Here is a 19,238-nt window from a genome sequence, read left to right as displayed (position 1 = left end):
CAGGACTACATCCAGCATCTCTATGATCGTCTCCATGGGAGAATAGCAGCCTGCATTGCTGCGAAAGGTGGATATACACTGTACTAGTGCCGACATTGTGCATGCTCTGTTGCCTGTGTCTATGTGCCTGTGGTTCTGTCAGTGTGATCATGTGATGTATCTGACCCCAGGAATGTGTCAATAAAGTTTCCCCTTCCTGGGACAATGAATTCACGGTGTTCTTATTTCAATTTCCAGGAGTGTAGATTTAAGTGTCAGGAAGTCGTTTCTGAAAGTATTTTGTATGGAGTGTAGCCATGTATAGAAGTGAAACGTGGATGATAAATAGTTGAGTGGAGAAGAGAATAGATGCATTTGAAATGTGGTGCTACAGAAGAATGCTGAAGGTTGGATGGGTAGATCACATAACTAATGAGGAGATATTGAATATAATTGGGGAGAAGAGAAATTTGTGCCACAACATGAGTAGTCGGAGGTATCACTTGTAGGACATTCTGAGGCATCAAGCGATCACCAATTTAGTATTGGAGGGCAGCGTGGAGGGTAAAAATCGTAGAGAGAGACTAAGAGATGAATACACTAAACAGATTCAGAAGGATGTAGGTTGCAGTAGGTACTGGGAGATGAAGAAGCTCACAAAGGATAGAGTAGCATGGAGAGCTGCATCAAACCAGTCTCTGGGGTGAAGACCACAACAACAACAACAACAACAACAACACCCCGTCTGGAGGACATCCAACAACTCTATCAATCAGCGCCAACCCAAATAACTGCTTGCATAAGGGCCACAGGTGTTGTTACTGACTTGCTCAGTTTGTGAAGCTCTTCCTCTTGAATAAATCATCCATTTTTTTCCGAAATTGTACTCATTTGTTCATCTGTACATGTATATAACATCTATCAATTTCTATCCAATTAGGATAATGCTTTCATAGTGCATTGTTTCTTTCTGTCTTGGAGTGTACTTCATAGATACTTAATAGTTACAAAACTACATTTGAAAATCTGATCACTTTCAAATTCCCCACTTCACATTATGCAGATAGTGAAAACAACGAGCTCTGACCTATATGTTCTGCAGGAGCCCCTAACATCTCCACAACGTTGACAGTGAGGCAGATCCATTAAGCACTAGTCAACCCTCCTAATCTATCAGTTCCTTGCAGCTGTTGTTGTAGTTGGGCAAAAATGGTACATGACGTCACAATTACAAGAGCATTTGTTGACAGCATGTCCTTTGCTTTGTGTATGTACCATGAAGCAGGAGATTTAAACTGATATGAACTTTACAATTTTATATTACATCCAACTCTGCCTGCTGTATGTGAAGCTGAGTCAGTCACATGTATAATAAATAGAACAGGACACAAAATTAAACCGTATGTGACATTATGAGGTTTGCCCTGTGACTGCTCCACACTGGGATCCTAAACAAAAATTTATTTACTAATTCTCCTCTACAATCCTTAGAAGCCTGTAATAGAAAGTGCGAAACACACTGTATACCTGTCTTGCAAGTGCAGTCAGAATGCCTAACTTGTGGGAGGGGCCTCTAAAGATGGCTATAGGTGAAAACTACACATTTCTTTCACTGCCTACTGTTTCACAATCAATACTGTTTTCACTGGCATTGAGTTACCACACAAACTCATGCTACATGTCATTAATAACATTACATAAAACAAGATACAGGCTTGTTTCTCTCACAAACTGACAATTATGCAAGTAGCAAAAGCTGTTGTATTTAGCTGTTTGAGGGGCTCGCTAATATGTTTCGTCCACTGCAAATAGGCGACAACAAGCTCAACCAAAACATTGAGCATTTTAGCCTATTCATTGGCTCCTATTAATGTTCTTCATTAGTTACTGCTGTCAGGTCTCTTTGTTGCATATAAGTGAATATTATGTTTTTCATTTGTTTTCTTTTTCAAAGCTAAGACACGTCATTTAACATTCTTAACAACTTCACCTGCTTCTGTTTCTACAACATGGTTAATTGTAACTGCTGTGCCACACACCAAAAGAACTTACTCTGCTTGATGAATGTGATGTTGAGTCATCCACCTGTATAAGAAAGAGAAGAGGACGCAAAATTAAACTGTATGTGACTTTCTGTGATTCGCCCCATGACAATTTTTTTTTCTCATTCTAGTATCTGCTTCTTTTTATTAAATATGTGCAAACATATTATTCATCACTGATTCTTTCCACAAAAGATAGTGTGTTGATCGACATCATCAAATGCTCTGGACAGATGATACAAAATATTAATAGGTGATATTGCCAAGAGTTGTGCCACAGGCAGTACGGAGTTATAGCTAGTGTCCCCGCTAGCCTTCTGCAGAACACCAATTCCAATCCAATTACCACTAAATATTTGTTATGAAGTATTCATAATTTCTACAAGGTTCTTGAAACATATTGTGTTTGTTATGTTCACATATCCTGAAATAGTTGATGTTTGTATAAACAACAGCACCCTCCGTATCAGTGTGTTGGTATTTATAGATGGCCGTGCTTTCTGATTTGGACTCAAGTGTGATTTTTGCATGACCCTGTTTGGTGGAGATGTTGGTTATTTCAAAACATCTGTATCTTCTAGCTCCAATTAGACAACATAAAAGGTGATGTCTTGATGAACAAATCAACAGTAAGTGAACAGCACATCAGACATCCTCCAGTGCCTACTGAAGACAATGGTCAGGACCCAATAAAATGGCTGAAATGATTCAACTAATGTTTGCCATTCATATACTTTCATGTGGGTGGCATAGCCCAACTACAATTCAGGAACAACAAAGAGCAGTTCATTCGTTGGGGCAAATTCCAGGCCTAACCGAAGAAAACAATCCACAATAATCAGCAGCAGGTCCACTTAGTGGAAGAATAATTGAAGAATGGGGCCCAATTGATGAGGAAATGACTCAGTCATATATAAAAAATATTTTGCCTTTATGCCACATAGTGAAATCGAATATGACAGAAGCTAACAAAACAGATGATGTATTGTGCTTTTCTGGTAAAGGATATCACAACAATCAATGATTTCATCTAATGTTACCAGTGCATGAAGAAAACACACAAGAGAAGACTCGAATGAAAGAATTATGATCGGCATCTGAATGTGGTCCCCATGGCAGTTGTGGAAGCCCATCATGACCTCACCTCTCTGACACACCAGGTAATGATACATACAGCAGTTTATGGTACCCAGGAATGTTGCACAAAGTGCACAAGAGATAGCAGCTATGAACATGAACCCCATACTTCAAAAAAAGAATGTTGACAAAGAGATGTACCAGTCCTTAGCCACAATCTCAGGCACTAGTTGAATGCACCATGAAGAATGGACTCCACCAACTTGGATTATGGCATATCCTTCAAATGACAACCCAGCATTTCTATAATCAGTACAACCAACTCCTCTGCCAAGTACAATGCCCTGTAGAAGAGACATCTGGTGGTCAGAGGACAACACACTGGTATGTCTTCACTGTGGGCACCCTGGAGTCATTGTACGCTAGTGCAGAGAAATAAGACTAGCATGTGATGATTATTGTGCCTTGATGCATCAAGTATCAAAAGAGTTCTATTCACACTAATCAACTGCAGATGATTAGAGTCGACTTGTGAGATGATACCAGTTGTTGTACACTGGGAAAAGTCACCCATCAGATGCTGATAGCATTCCCTTTTGCCGTACACACGTACCAGCCACTCACCTAGAATGTGATCTCATAAAAGCTAAGTGAGGCAACCATCTATGGAGGTGAGGCTGTCATAGACAAAAATCCTCCTTAGTTGGCAATCATCACGGTGTAAGGAAACCACAGCAACATAGTCACTGACGACCAACATGTCTGGGCACTGTTCAACTCCAAGGCATCTTTTTCTGCAATGTTGAATGCTTGTTATCACCAGCAACAGAGGACAATATTCCATGATACAAAAGCGATTGTGCTGATGGTTGCAAGTGGGAAATACATCCACGTCATGTACTGCAAGAATAACTACCATTTAAGAACAACAGCCCTTTGAATTTGTTTGTTTTAACATAACGTAATCACAATGTTGTTTTCAGATAGGAATTCTTGCAGATATGACACACAGTCAGACTGTGCAAAATCAAAGCTCCACATACACAAAGCTATTCCAACAAGCTCTGGGTGGTTATTTGCAACTCAAGATGACATCCCATTGTTGTCAAACTGATCAGCTCCATTCATCAGTCAAGATACTCAGTCAAACTGTGAAGCTCTTGTCAACTACAGAAAGATACTCAGGCCCAAAAAATAAATCTGCATTCATCACTAATTGTCACAAGCAAATACAGTTGTTCCCTAAATGTAATTGCATTGGAACAGCTAAACTAGACCAGAGTTGGCAGTTGAATGCCATTTGTGGAGAATTGTGCTCTGCTACCACTACAGATAATGAAGTGGACGCTGTTAGTATCAGACAGCTAATAAGATCTGGCCTGATGAAGGAATAAAGTATGTATGAGTAGCCATTCCGTGCCAATGTTTGGTTGCTTTCAAACTTGAGTGCAGAAGTGAGATATCAAGTGAACCATATCAAAATGGGGCAGAATCCATAAATTAGCTAGCACGTGTATGAGATCACTGTCTGAATAACACACAACTCATGAGGAAATGGAGAAAGTGCCACAAGACGTCAGTATTGAACTTTGAGGTAGCACTTTATCCTTCCTGTGGTTCTCATGAGGGGCGAGGATGGCATGTGGTGTTACTGTATCGACTACTGACAACTGAAAAAAATCCCAAAAAATTATATAAACCCACTGCTGCATTCTGATACTCTAGACTGCTTGAAAGTAGCAAAGTATTTTTTTAACGATGATCATGCAGACAGGCTGCTGGTAAAATTGAGATTGACGAGGCTGATAATGAAAAGACTACCTTCATAATTCTCGATGGCCCCTCTGAGTTTGAAGACATGTCACTTGCGTTTGTGTTTGACCTGCAGGCCTTCACCTGAGTCTGAAAAAGTGCCTCTTCATCAACCAAAAAATAAAAATCTTGGGGCACCAAGTGAATGGCAACTGAGTCCATCCTGATCCCACTGTTTCATAAAGGACCTGTGTAGCAAGGCTTGTCCCTTGCCAGAATTGCTACACAGATACACTACATTTTCCTGCAATGATGTGGGAGGAAGGCATTTCCTTGCCATTAAGGAGATGCTAACATCTACATTGGTAACATTGTATGACAAAAATATTGAGGCAAACACTAGCAGTACGGGATAGGATTAGTTGAAAAGCAGATTCAAGAAGGTACTCTTAAATTCCCGGATGAACTACTGTCCCAGTCCGAGATGAACTACTCTCCCACTCCAAATGATCTGACCAACAATGGCAGCATGTGTCACAGTTACCTCTGGAGCATCTGGTACTAATACTGCCTGCAACAGCAACATTCCACCACACTGGAATCTACCTCTTTGGGAGGTTCCTGAAATCGTCTCTGCAAATGAGAGCATATGTAGACAGTGAACCATTGCTAGCTAAGTCGGCTGTACAACTGGGGTGAATGCTAGTGAGTCTCTCTAGACTAGACCTGCCGTGTGGCAGCACTCGGTCTGCAATCACTGATAGTGGCGACATGTGGGTCCGACGTATACTAATGGACCAAGGCCGATTTAAAGGGTACCACCTAGCAAGTGTGGTGTCTGGAGGTGACACCACACAGAACACTTTAATAAGATGTTGGCAGATACAGTCGAACAAAGATTGGGATACTTATTGCCCATCATGACATCTGCATATGACCAAGCAATGCAAGGTTTCACACTAGTCTTTCTGCTCCATGGTCACAAAGCTGAAATTACAACAGATACGTTGTTACAGTTTTAGCCGGCTGATACTCAGGAAGACTATGTGAGACACCTCATCACTAGGACTGAAGAAGCTAAACAGCTGGCTCACATATGGATCCTGTAAGCCCAGGAGAAGGACCAAGAGCTGCATAATGCGAAAGTGCAGAAAAGTTAGTAAAATGCTAATGTGGTTCATACTGTAACCTTCACCTCTTCTAAGAAATCACAAACAAAGTAGAGGATTATGATCCCTCACCAAGAAGTCAAAAGTACAGAGATCTCATCAATGTCATCCTTATGAAGCCCTGCTACACTCCTGAGGCAAAGACTGATACTGGGGCTTCTCTTTCAAGGACACTGAAGGCCCACAGATGACTGTGAAGCTTCTTATCATTTTCTTTTATTTATTTATTTGGCCTTCAATGTGAGTAAACTACTTAGAAATTAAGAGCTAAAAGAAAAATCGGAATTTCCTTAACTTGGATGTGAACGTATTTCATTAAAATAACTAAACATTGTTTTGACGGAGGGGCTACCTTTCATGGTCATTGAAGGAAACAGAATGTGACAACAAATCATGACATGAAGATCTTTTAATTGCTGCCAAATGGAAGACCACTGACAAGATCTAGATCCAGGACGTTGTAGTCAGCTCCATTGAGAAGTTCTGAAATGGGCTGGTGTCTGTTTCATCACAAGAGGGAGCAATGACAGAAGCTGCACTGGCATGCTGCAGATTATCAGTTCAAATCCAATCACCAGCAAATATTTCTTATTTACTATATATCATTTCTGGAAGGTTCTCAAAGTTTATCATGTTCATAATGTTTTCAAACTCTGGAATATATAATGGTTACATAAACAGCAACACTCTCCATTCAGGATCCAATTCTGTACTCTCAAAATATTGCTGTCTGTAATAAATGTACTTTAAGTGTTAAGTGTTGTTCTTCACTGATGATCCTGCATTCTGTTTGGGACTCAACTGTGGTTATGTCAACACTTATTTTTTTATTTAATGTTTGTAATATATGTGATGAAGTCAAGAAAGATCTGGGCATTTCATTGTGGATGGAGACAGGCAACATTCACCTAAATGTGCTGGTCCATGCAGATTGAGAACTTCTCACACCTTTGGTTGCCACCCCAGCTACCATCTTGGATTACATGGACATACGACAGCTGCCGCCACAATAGACATAAGTCGGACCACTGCAGCAAGTATAATGCACACCGACATTCAAAGGCATCCCCGCAACTACCGGTACACAAGATGGCTTCAAGGGGTAGCCTGATCACTGACTGCTGGCACCTGGTTCACTGTGCTACGTGCAGAGGTCTCAAGGCTTTCTCTTGTCAATGATTTTGAGATGTGTAACTAACTCCACCGTATGCTTGCTAGTGTCACATTGTAACACAGTAAAGTGTATCTTTCTGTTCCTAGTTAGAACAGTATCTTGAGCGATTCCTCTACTGAATTAATATCATATGTATATCTCTTTGTGGTCCTCTTCATTTATTTGACTATCCTAATCAGACTTGGCCTTCAGGGTTTTACTTATACCAGACCAGTGCTAACTTATTTCTTTGTTCAAAAAGTATCATATTAACAAGTACAAAGCAGAAGAATGGGTAGCTTGGAGAAATAAATGAATCAGGTGAAAGGCAATACAAACATCTAAAAAACGATATCAACAGGAAGTGCAAAATGGTTAAGCAGGAATGGCAAGAGGACAAATGTAAGGCTGTGGAAGCATATATCACTACGGCTAAGATAGATACTACCTACAGGAAAAATAAAGATACCTTTGGAGAAAAGAGAACCCCCTGTATGAATATCAAGAGCTCAGATGGAAGGAGTATACAGAGGGTCTATGCAAGGGACATGTACTTGAGTTCAATGTTATGGAAACAGAAGATGACACAGAGGAAGATGAAAAGGGAGATATGATACTGCATGACAAATTTGACAAAGCACTGAAAGACCTAAATCCAAACAAGGCCCTGTGAGTACACAGCATTCCATTAGAGCTACACATTGCCTTGAGAGAGCCATCCATGACAAAACTTTTCCATCTGGTGAGCAAGATCTATGAGACAGGCAAAATACTTCAAGAAGAATTTAGTAATCCCAATTCCAAAGAAAGCAGCTGCTGACAGGTGTAAAAATTACCAAACTATCAGTTTAATAAGTCACTGCTGCAAAATACTGACACAAATACTTTACAGACAAATGGAAAAACTGGCAGAAGAAACCCTTAGGGAAGATCAGTTACGATTTCAGAGAAATGTAGGGACACACAAGACAATACTGACCTTACGGCTTCTCATTGAAGGTAAGTTAAGGAAAGGCAAACCTACGTTTCTGGCATTTGTAGACTTAGAGAAAGCTTTTGACAATGTTGACTGGAATACTCTCTTTGAAATTCTAAAGGTGGCAGGGAGAAAATACAATGACAAAAGGCTACTTACAATTTGTACAGAAACCAGATGGCAGTTATAAGAGTCAAGGGGCACGAAAGGGAAGCATTGGCTGAGAAGGGAGAGAGATATGGTTGTAGCCTGTATACAATGTTATTCAATCTGTGTGTTGAGCAAGCAGCAAAGAAGACGAAAGAAAAATTTTGAATAGGACTAGGGAGAAGAAATAGAAACTATGAAGTTTGCCAATGTCCAATGCCAATTCTGTCAGAGACTGCAAAGGACTTGGAAGGGCATCTGAACAGAATGGACAGTATCTTCAAAGGAGGACATAAGATAAACATCAACAAAAGCAAAATGGGGATAATGGAGTTTAGTCAAATTAAATCAAGCGATACTTAGAGAATTACATTAGGAATGATACACTTAAAGTAGCAAATGAGTTTTGCTATTTTGGAAGCAAAATGAATGATGATGTTCAAAGTAAGGAGGATATAGAATGTAGAGTGGCAATGGCAAGAAAAGCAGTTCTGAAGAACAGAAATCTATTGACATCAATCATAGATTTAAGTGTCAGGAGGTCCTTTCTGAAAGTATTTATAAGGAGAGTAGCCTTGTATGGAAGTGAAACATGGGTGATAAACAGTTGAAAAGCGGTGCTACTTCAGAAGAATGCTGAAGATTAGGTGGGTAGATCACATACTGAATAAAATTAGGGAGATGAGAAATTTTTGGTACATCCTAATTTTTTTTTTTTTTTTGTGTGTGTGTGTGTGTGTGTGTGTGTGTGTGTACTAAAAATCATTGAGAGAGACCAAGAGATGAATACACTAAGCAGATTCAGAGGGAAGTAGGTTGATGAAGAGATGTAGGTTAATGATGAGATGAAGAGGCTTGCACAGGATACAGTGGCATGGCGAGCTGCATCAAACCAGTCTTTGGGCTGAAGACCACAACAACAACAAAAAAAGTAGATCTTAAAAGTCCTAGATGCGAAATATCCAATGTCTTCTTTAGTACTTGAATATACATAGCGTCTACTTGTTCCTGTTTCAGGGGTTAACAAATTCTTTTTAACCTTTGAAGTCAAATATTGCCAGTATACATATTCTTGAATAATTGGGTGAAAGCAAACAGAATGGGAAAGAGATAGGAAGGAAGTACTGACTTCCAGCCACATAGGCCATTGCAGCAATGCAATGGTAAGAGTTGAAAATTTGTGCACACCCTGACTTGAACCCCGATGCTCCGCTTCTCTAGAACAGTTGCTTTCATCGCTTTGGTCATCTGGATATTCTTTCTGTCAGACCCAAATTCCCAACTTCCCACTCACCGCATAGCAACAACCACCACCCATTACCCTCCTACTCGCAGATTTCTGATTCCCGTTGGAGTTCTTCAAATGTTGGTTATGCATTCGAACCAAAACTTTTTCCACATTACTTTTTAAATACTGGCATCTGTATACTTCATGCAACCCTAGCATACTATTGGACTCCTTTTTGTGGATACATTAAGACCATGATCACATTAATTACATTGTGGAATGCTCATCAACACAATTATGTGTGATCTTTCTGAATAGTGAAACTAGTCAGAAAAATGGCTTCAAGTAAGAATAAAACCAAGCATTTGCAAAGATGCAGCCTGCTCATGTTATATTCTATACCTGGATCTATGGGCATAAGTTAAATAAAAATAAATAAATAACATGTACATTTCATGTCCTACCAACTGGTCCCTTCTTCTTATCAAGTTGAGCCACAAACTCCTCTTCTCCCCAATTCTATTCAATACCTCCTCTTTAGTTATGTGATCTACCCATCTAATTTTCAGCATTCTTCTGTAGCACCACAGTTCGAGAGCTTCTATTCTCTTCTTGTCCAAACTATTTATAGTCCACATTTCACTTCCATACATGGCTACACTCCATACAAATACTTTCAGAAATGACTTCCTCACACTTAAATCTATACCCGATGTCAACAAATTTCTCTTCTTCAGAAATGCTTTCCTTGCCATTGCCAGTCTACATTTTATATCCTCTCTACTTCGACCATGTTCTAAGGCATCAAGGGATCACAAATTTAGGATTGGAGGGCAGCATGGAGGGTAAAAATTGTAGAGGGAGACCAAGAGATGAATACACTAAGCAGATTCTGAAGGATGTAGGTTGCAGTAAGTACTGGGAGATGAAGAAGCTTGCACAGGAGAGAGTAGCATGGAGAGCTGCATCAAACCAGTCTCAGGACTGAAGACAACAACAACATTAAAAATGGTCTTCCTCAGATGTATCTATACCTGACTCCTTTGAAGCAGAGTTTTCTTCCATTCAAGACCGGCAGCCACTTCTCCAGCAATATTTCATGACCCTGAAATAGAATGGGTCAGTGTAAACGTTATATGACAAAAAATGTAAATTTACAAAACTCATGCAATATTACACATGTGCCATTTGAGAATAAAAGTCTAATATCTTCCCAAAGACATTAGAGACTAAGTAACAGGAGGATCATGGAAAGTGACTAATGCATCTCAGACTGACTTGCGGAAACATCAGAAAAGCTTAAAGTGAATGTCACATGGACTTCATATCTTGTTTCAGTTTCTGTTTCAGTGGGTAAAGAAAATTCAATGAATCAGCAAACATTCACAAATTTCACTTGGGAACCATAGGTGAGCACATTCATAAGGTGTCATTACTCATTTCGCAGGCAATTAAAAAACATTGCTACCCACTGACTGGATATTTGAGCACAGCCTACATGGTTGTCAGATGTCCTATGGTTTTTTATTTCTTTTATTTATTTATTTATTGTTCTGTGGGACGAAATTAAAGAGAAGTCTCCATGGTCATGGAACGAGTCAATACTTGAAATTATAACACGATAGTAGAAACAGATAAAATGAAATATTCAGGTGACAATTCGTAAGTTTAAATAAAGAAAATCAACACTGTAACACTGGAATCTGCTTAATTTTTCAGCTCTTCCAGGAGCTCCTCAACAGAATAGAAGGAGTAAGCCATGAGAAAACTCTTCAGTTTAGACTTAAAAGCGTTTGGGCTACTGCTAAGATTTTTGAGTTCTTGTGGTAGCTTATTGAAAATAGATGCAGCAGAATAGTGCACTCCCTTCTGCACAAGAGTCAAGGAAGAGCATTCCACATGCAGATTTGATTTCTGCCTAGTATTAAGCTGCTAACTCTTGGGAATAAGCTAATATTGCTAACAACAAATGACATTAAAGAAAATATATACTGTGATGGCAGTGTCAGAATTCCCAGACTATTGAATAGGGGTCGACAAGAGGTTCTCTAACTCACACCGCATATAGCTGGAACAGCCCATTTTTGAGCCAAAAATACCCTTTTTGAATCAGAAGAATTACCTCAAACAATAATACCAAATGACATAAGCGTATGAAAATATGCGAAGTAGACTACTTTTTGTGTTGAACTGTCACTTATTTGAGATACTGTTCTAATGGTAAATAAAGCAGCATTTAATTTCTGAACAAGATCCTGAATATGGGATTTCTACAACAGCTTACTATCTATCCAAACACCTAGGAACTTGAACTGTTCCATCTCGCTTATAATATGCCCATTTTGTCTGATCAAAATATCGGTTCTTGTTGAATTGTGAGTTAGAAACTGTGAAAACTGAGTCTTACTGTGATTTAGCATCAAATTATTTTCCACATTATGTACATATAGATAACACACAGCCACGAACTTATTTCATGAACTACATTATTTAATAATATTTCAATATTACACACAAGATCCTTCACTACCAAGCTGGTGTCATCATTAAACAGAAATATTTTTGAATCACCTGTAATACTAGAAGGCATATTATTTATATAAATAAGAAACAGCAGTGGCCCAGCAGTGACCCTTGGGGAATGCCCCACTTAACAGTGCCCCATTGGGACTGAACACCACTACCACTATCAAAATTGTGGAGAATTACCTTCTGCTTTCTGTTCTTAAAGTACGAGGCAAACCAATTGTAAGCTACTCCCCTTACTCCATAATGGTTTAACTTCTGCAGTAATATTTTGTGGTCAACACAGTCAAAAGCCTACGTTAAATCAAAGAAAACACCTAGTGTTCACAACCTTTTATTTAATCCATCCAAAACCTCACAGAGAAAAGAGAATCTAGCATTTTCAGTTGTTAAACCATTTCTAAAACCAAACTGTACATTTGACAGCAAATTACGTGAATTTAAATGCTCTAGTAACCTTGTATATACAACCTTCTCGATAACTTTAGTAAACACTGATGGCATAGAAATAGGTCTATAATTGTCAACATTATCCCTGTCTCGCTTTTTATAAAGTGGCTTCACTACATAGTACTTTAATCAGTCAGGAAACCGACCACTCTTAAAGGAAAAGTTACAGATATGGCTAAGTACTGGGCTAACATACATAGAACAATACTTCAGTATTCTGCTAGATACCCCATCATATCCATGAGAGTTCTTCGTCTTTAGTGATTTAATTATTAACTCAATTTCCTCTTGTCAGTATCATGGAGGAGCATTTCAGGTAACAGTCTCGGAACACTTTTTTCTAAGAGCACTATATGATTCCCTGTTGGGACTAGGTTTCTATTTAGTTCACCTGCTATATTCAGAAAGTGATTATTAAATACTGTACATATATGCGACTTATCAGTAACACAGACATTCCCACTATGCACTGATTCTATGTCCTCAACCTGTCTCTGCAGACTAGGTCAATTGTTAGACTCAAAAATTGATGGGAATTTCTTCCCATTTGCTGAGGAAATGGGAACAGCTACATTAACCTTCCCCTAGCTTCTCCCATTTCTACACCAACTGTGAGAGTCTTGTCATTTGTGTTCTGTTCAATGAAGGTTTAGCATCATAAAGTGTCATCAGAGATCAGCCACCGACATCCCTCCCCCCCCGTACCCCCCCCCCCCCCCCCAAAAAAAGGATGAGAGTTAATCCATCTCCGCTGCACCCCCTCTAATTGTGCGAGTGTGTGTGTGTGTGTGTGTGTGTGTGTGTGTGTGTGTGTGTGTGTGTGTGAGAGAGAGAGAGAGAGAGAGAGAGAGAGAGAGAGAGAGAGAGAGAGAGAGAGAGAGAGAGAGAGATATTTCATGATACTTCTTTTTTCCCCTTTTCAGACATGTAGCAGCAGCAGCATCTATGTGAGTTATCTTTTGGCTTTGAGTCTACATTACTGCAGCAGCATCCCACAATAGGCCTATCTGAAATACTGGTTCAGGAGATGCCGCTGTTCAAGTTTCTTCAACCCACCGAGCCACAGTTAAATGGTCCCAGTTTACTACTACTCTTCGCCTTTACCCATAATTTCATTGTCGGTAGATCCAAATGTGCAAATACAAGCAGACTGTGACTACCATGTAGTAAAGTAAACTGAGAATGTTATACACAGTGCTAAAGTGCAGTTTGCACACATGGAGTGGGATAAGCTAAGTCATTCAATGCCATACACCGATGCTCATATGATGATGGAGTATTACCCATCTTACTCTCCCCCAGATATTTTCTTCTGTGGTGTGAGGCTATCCATCATATGAATGAACAGGTATGCAGCATTCAAGGTAACACCTGGTTACTCTTCCATTTATTGACATTGTTCAAGACTTATTAACTCACTGGCCTATGCGGTGCCTTAAAGATTGTGTTTGACAGACTGAACTAGTGGCAACCATATGACAAAGCTGCATTCAGTGAGCCTGTGTGTTATCTATATGTACATAATGTACATGTAGATGACTTAACAGTGTATAGACTCATGTGTCCATGCAGTGCAAAACTGACTGCAATCATACCCACACGTATTAAATCCATAAACCGAATTTACAGATGGAATATAAGTTTTTTATTGGACCCGTCTGTCTGAACACTGTGGAGACCAAATTCAGATGAGTAAGGAACAATTTGGAGCTGCAATCAGGATGAGTAAGGAACAATTTGGAAACTACAGCACAGCTGTTGATGTAGTGGGGTAAAAGTGTTTTAAGAAAAAAAAGAAAAAGAAAAAAAAGGACGATGATTTGCTGCACACAATGTAATACAATGAATAATATTATCATCTTACAAAACTGTTTTCTTTTTTTCCCCCCTACCCGATCCTGTAACTTAATGTGATTTAAGCATTTATAGAGACATGCAGTCACTTTAGTTCCACAAGTAAGGTGTTCGTTCCTTCAACACAAGTTCATACAGAAAGAGTGTCATTACCATCCTTCCACCAACTTGCTAAGCTTTAACAACTGGACTTTTTTGCATTTTTATACCAAAAACAAAGCTCACATATATTAAACACTTTTTCGTGTTTTAAAGTTGCATATGCTGCTGTTAACTTTACATATTTACAGCAGTTGATAAACAGTTCACCTGTTTGTGTAACAACTCACAAAGCATGAAAATGTCTCAATGGGTAGTATTACTCCTTGCCTCAAGATCACCACCAAGTAAGTATTAGTGGCAATAATTAGTCAGAATGTTGTCAGTTGAGACAAAGTCATCACAGCCACCTCACACAAAAATTATACTGTTTAATTCTAACTATAGTTAAGTAATGGCAGGAAAATGGATCAGTGTGGGAATGAAGATGAATCACGAGTTCTACTCTTGCAAAAACCTAAGTACTGTGATAGGAGACTCATATTATTATACCAACTGAACCACCACAATTATCATATTCATTTTCATGTTCCTGAATGCATGATGAGTCTGCACCTCTCACCATATGAGGTCATATCCATAACCACCACTCAACCGAACACATTCTGATATGAGAAGAGCACCTGATCCCACTCTTCATCAGTCCCGTCCCTACGTGACCACTGAAGGGAATGGACATGCTGCAAATGCACTCCTGAGTCTCTGAGCTGTGACTTAACAATGCATGTGCAAATGTGTGTGGCACCCTATGGCCAATACGAACTACTACTGTGTATTGAACATGTATCTTCTGTGGGCTCAAAACTTCATCATTTGCGTGTTTTGTTCACATTTTCCGTACTTAGCAAAAAAGCAGTAGAGCATCAATTATCGAAAAGTTGGCAACTGAACAATCACTTACCCAAAATGTTATTTGCCCATGTGAAGACATTCTTGAAAAAATTAAAGACTGGGTGGGAGTCAATGGTACATATGCAGGGCACTAAATCATTCAAGACAGTGAAATTGTAAACCTCGTTACTGAAAGTTCACACTTCCAGCATCTCATCAATTAGTAACCTGGAAAATGAAACATTTACATGTTTAGATTCTGCCTTGTGAAAGTTTCAAGCTCAAAATGAAAGTGAGCAATATCATATACCTGACCTGCTCGTAAGCAGCTAAGCTTGTGTAGAGAGATCACAATTAAAGATTTTTGTGTTAATTCTACACATATGTACTGCACATGTAAAATGGACACACATTACATACTTTTTGTTTACTAGGCTGTAGAACATACATTCCTACTGCAACTGCCTACGCAATAATAATAATTCATTTCATTAAGCATGTAAGTAGTTTTTATTGTTAAATTTTTAAATAAAAGTATACAGTTCAATCAACCACATAAATCGGTCTTCTGTACACATACAGACAGATGTGTGGCACCATGTGGACACTATATGCTGCACAAAAATAGAATATGCAATTCCTACATATGCTACGACTTTTTCCCTGTTCTTCTTGCAGGTTATTTGTGCTTTCCTAAGAATTTGCATGGAATACACATTGAAATAGTATGTGTATGCATTTAAGAGACTGCAACCATCACTGGTGCACAGTCTTAAGTGGCATTTTCCCTGAATAATCACATCTACTAACTGTTAAGTGTGCCCTACAAATAAAACTGTTGGACAAGTGTGTTTGAATTTCTATGCACCATATTTTAGCAAAGGAGTGACCGAACAAAAATTAGACCAACATGGGGTTTTAAAATAAGTGTATTTAGACTGTACTTAACATCTCAGTGTCATTGCTGATAACATTTGCACTATACGGAGGCCCCAGCACTGTCAAACAGCACAGACACTGACTGTAAGCACCTTTCCAAGTGTCACAACAGTGGACTGACACATCGGACCACCGTGCCACAAGGGGTGACAGCCGAGTCTGTGGCGCTTGCTGAGACAGCAATGTCAAGTCAGCAACACTTGCCCATTCAGTACAGTTTGGTGAGTTGTGTTTGCCCAGAAAGTGACAGTTGAGCAAGCAGGGCTTGCTCAGAAAGTGACAATCGAATCAGTGTGCTTCCCCAGACAGTGACAGTCAAGTGAGTGGTGCTTGCCAAGTCAGCAACAACTGGCGAGGTGACAAAATTGTTGCCTGAAACACAGACACTGTAATTGCCACAAAATGCTAGATGGTGTGGTCTAGTGTCCACAGAACACCAATGTCAGTGGCTCTGTAAAGGCGGCACGGGTTAAGCCACAAATGCACATTTTAAACACTACTGAAAAGGGACTAATGGAGGATGACTATGTCCCCAAGCCAGAAAAACTCAGCAACAGACTCCATTCTGAAACTGGCTCAGAATTTAAGGCAGAACATGTATTACCTGTGCTGATGACTACTTGAAGTGTAAACTGTATCCCTTTGCCTTCCAACTCATAACACTTGATGCCAAGGTAGGACTCCTTCAGACGAGAACAGATGACTGCAACAGGAACTACAAAGGGTGTCAGACCACCTGATTGAGGTACTTAAAGAAAATACACAAAATGAGACAGAAAAGTAGGAATTAATTGTGATGAACCATGAATCAGAGAGTGAGACAAATGAACTCTTAGACAAAATAGACAAACAGGTCCAAGCCCCGGTGACACCTGCAGTCACCTTTACTAGTGAACCAAAAACTAAAGAGCTACAAGTATAGAGCAGACAAAAGCTAAACAGGCAACAACTATGTCCCTCAAATCAACAATTAACCAGGAGATGAAAGCAATTAGACAATGATAAAAAATGTCCTAGAAAGGAAAATTATACACCAGCCTTGATTAGAGCAACCACAATAGCACTCACAGTAGAAACCGCTATACAGAACACATATTTATTGAAAAAGTGAAAGACAAACACCATCATTGGTGAAAGGCCCAGAAAATGAAAACCACTTGTAGCCGTCTACTACATACTAGTGATGGAGAACCCTTAGAAAGCCTATTTGAGCAACGAAATTTCCTGAATAACACCGCATGTGAGGAGTTTGACAGGGTCATGAAACTTAGATTCCAGCAGGATCAACCATCAGGCATACAGATTAAAGAATACATTGCTGTTAATCAGTGGTTTAACTGCCACGACCTCAGCCACAGCATTAAGGAAGTAAGAGGTAACATGCACAAAATATGGACAATCACTTCACAAATGCACAGAGTGCAGCTCAAGCAAGACCATTGTCTGCATATCATGCAAAAACAGATGCCATACCTGTAAAAGGGCTACTGCAGGGGACTGCCAAATGTACAAACAACTACACTACAACTACTGTCGATTATGAAATATTGATTATGGTTCAAATGGCTCTGAGCACTATGGGACTTAACATCTATGGTCATCAGTCCCCTAGAACTTGGAACTACTTAACCCCAACTAACCTACTGGAGAGCAATATCCTGACAGAGGCAAAAAGGCCTCCTAACATATAACTTCATAAATGATGAACAGTTTCCTGCTCACACAAGTATGCTAACACTATAGGGCAGTTACATCAATACACCAGAACATACATATGAAATGACTATTGGAGGATATGTTCTCCACAAGGTAGCCAAGAAAGTCAAAAAACAAATGTATCACTGCATGGATTTTCAGGCATCACTCACACAACATATAGAGAAGCTCAAGAACAAACTGATGAATACCTCACAAAAGAAAGCACAGAAAGCAGACTGTATAACAAAACAAACCAACCAGACAACTGGAGGACAACAAACAAACCATCACACTGATTACATGAAATCATGAATAAGCTTATGGAACTTGTAAAAGTGAATATTACATTAAGCCAGTGAAATTCTGTTTCTGGAGGCATTCTTAACTCAGGCAATGAGATAAAAAAAATGCTCACCTGCATTATAGGAAGCAAACACCTCAAATGAGACTGATCAAAAAGTTTCATTTGCAGGGCAGAAAACAGACACCTCAAACACCACAATGCCTACCACAAGGAGGCAAACTAAATGAGTAAAAATACAAAAGCAACACATGTGATACATGCAGAAATACTAGTAATTATGAAATATCTAACCCCCCAACTATATCAAGACACACCACCACTCACTCATATAAACATGGATGACATAACCAAGGGAAACGGTGTGATGAAAAGAGACACAAGAGATGCGTGTAACTGAAACAAGTGTAACGGTGTGCACCTCAAAGAAGATGCTTAAAACAATCACCATAATGGCACAACATCACCCTCAGCTTGCCATCCAATTATAACACTCGCTTGCTGTGACACAAACCAATGTTACCCTCTGGGAGGATTTTTAATTTTGACTGTATGTACATCTAATGGATGAAGGTATCAGACAGCAATTTAAGTATATTGTAATTAATAAAAGAAACTAAACAGGCTCTTACTTTGGGGATAATGAAAGTAGTAAAGTTCATATGAATGAAACAATAAATGGTCACCAGCCCAATTAGGCACATTAAATTGAAATATTGTGTTCAAGAAAATTGAATATTAGTTGTTGTAGTGACTTTCATTAAGACTCCCTTTGAGTAGAACACTGGATACACATGAATAGAGGGCAATATAAGTTGTGGGTAGCAGTAATTACCATTGATGCTCAAACCAGTAACCCTAGAAAGCAAGATTGTACCACACTAATAATAATAACAGTTACAATCACTATCATTACATGACTCAGTACTGAGATGTTACTGCAGGAAGCACTGAATTAATGTTGGACATGGAAAGGTTTCTGACTTAGCTTACATATAAAAACCACAAATAAAATTA

This window comes from Schistocerca piceifrons, chromosome 11 (genome assembly GCF_021461385.2).
Source record: "Schistocerca piceifrons isolate TAMUIC-IGC-003096 chromosome 11, iqSchPice1.1, whole genome shotgun sequence".
NCBI lineage: Eukaryota > Metazoa > Arthropoda > Insecta > Orthoptera > Acrididae > Schistocerca > Schistocerca piceifrons.
This window is presented reverse-complemented; position numbering follows the sequence as displayed.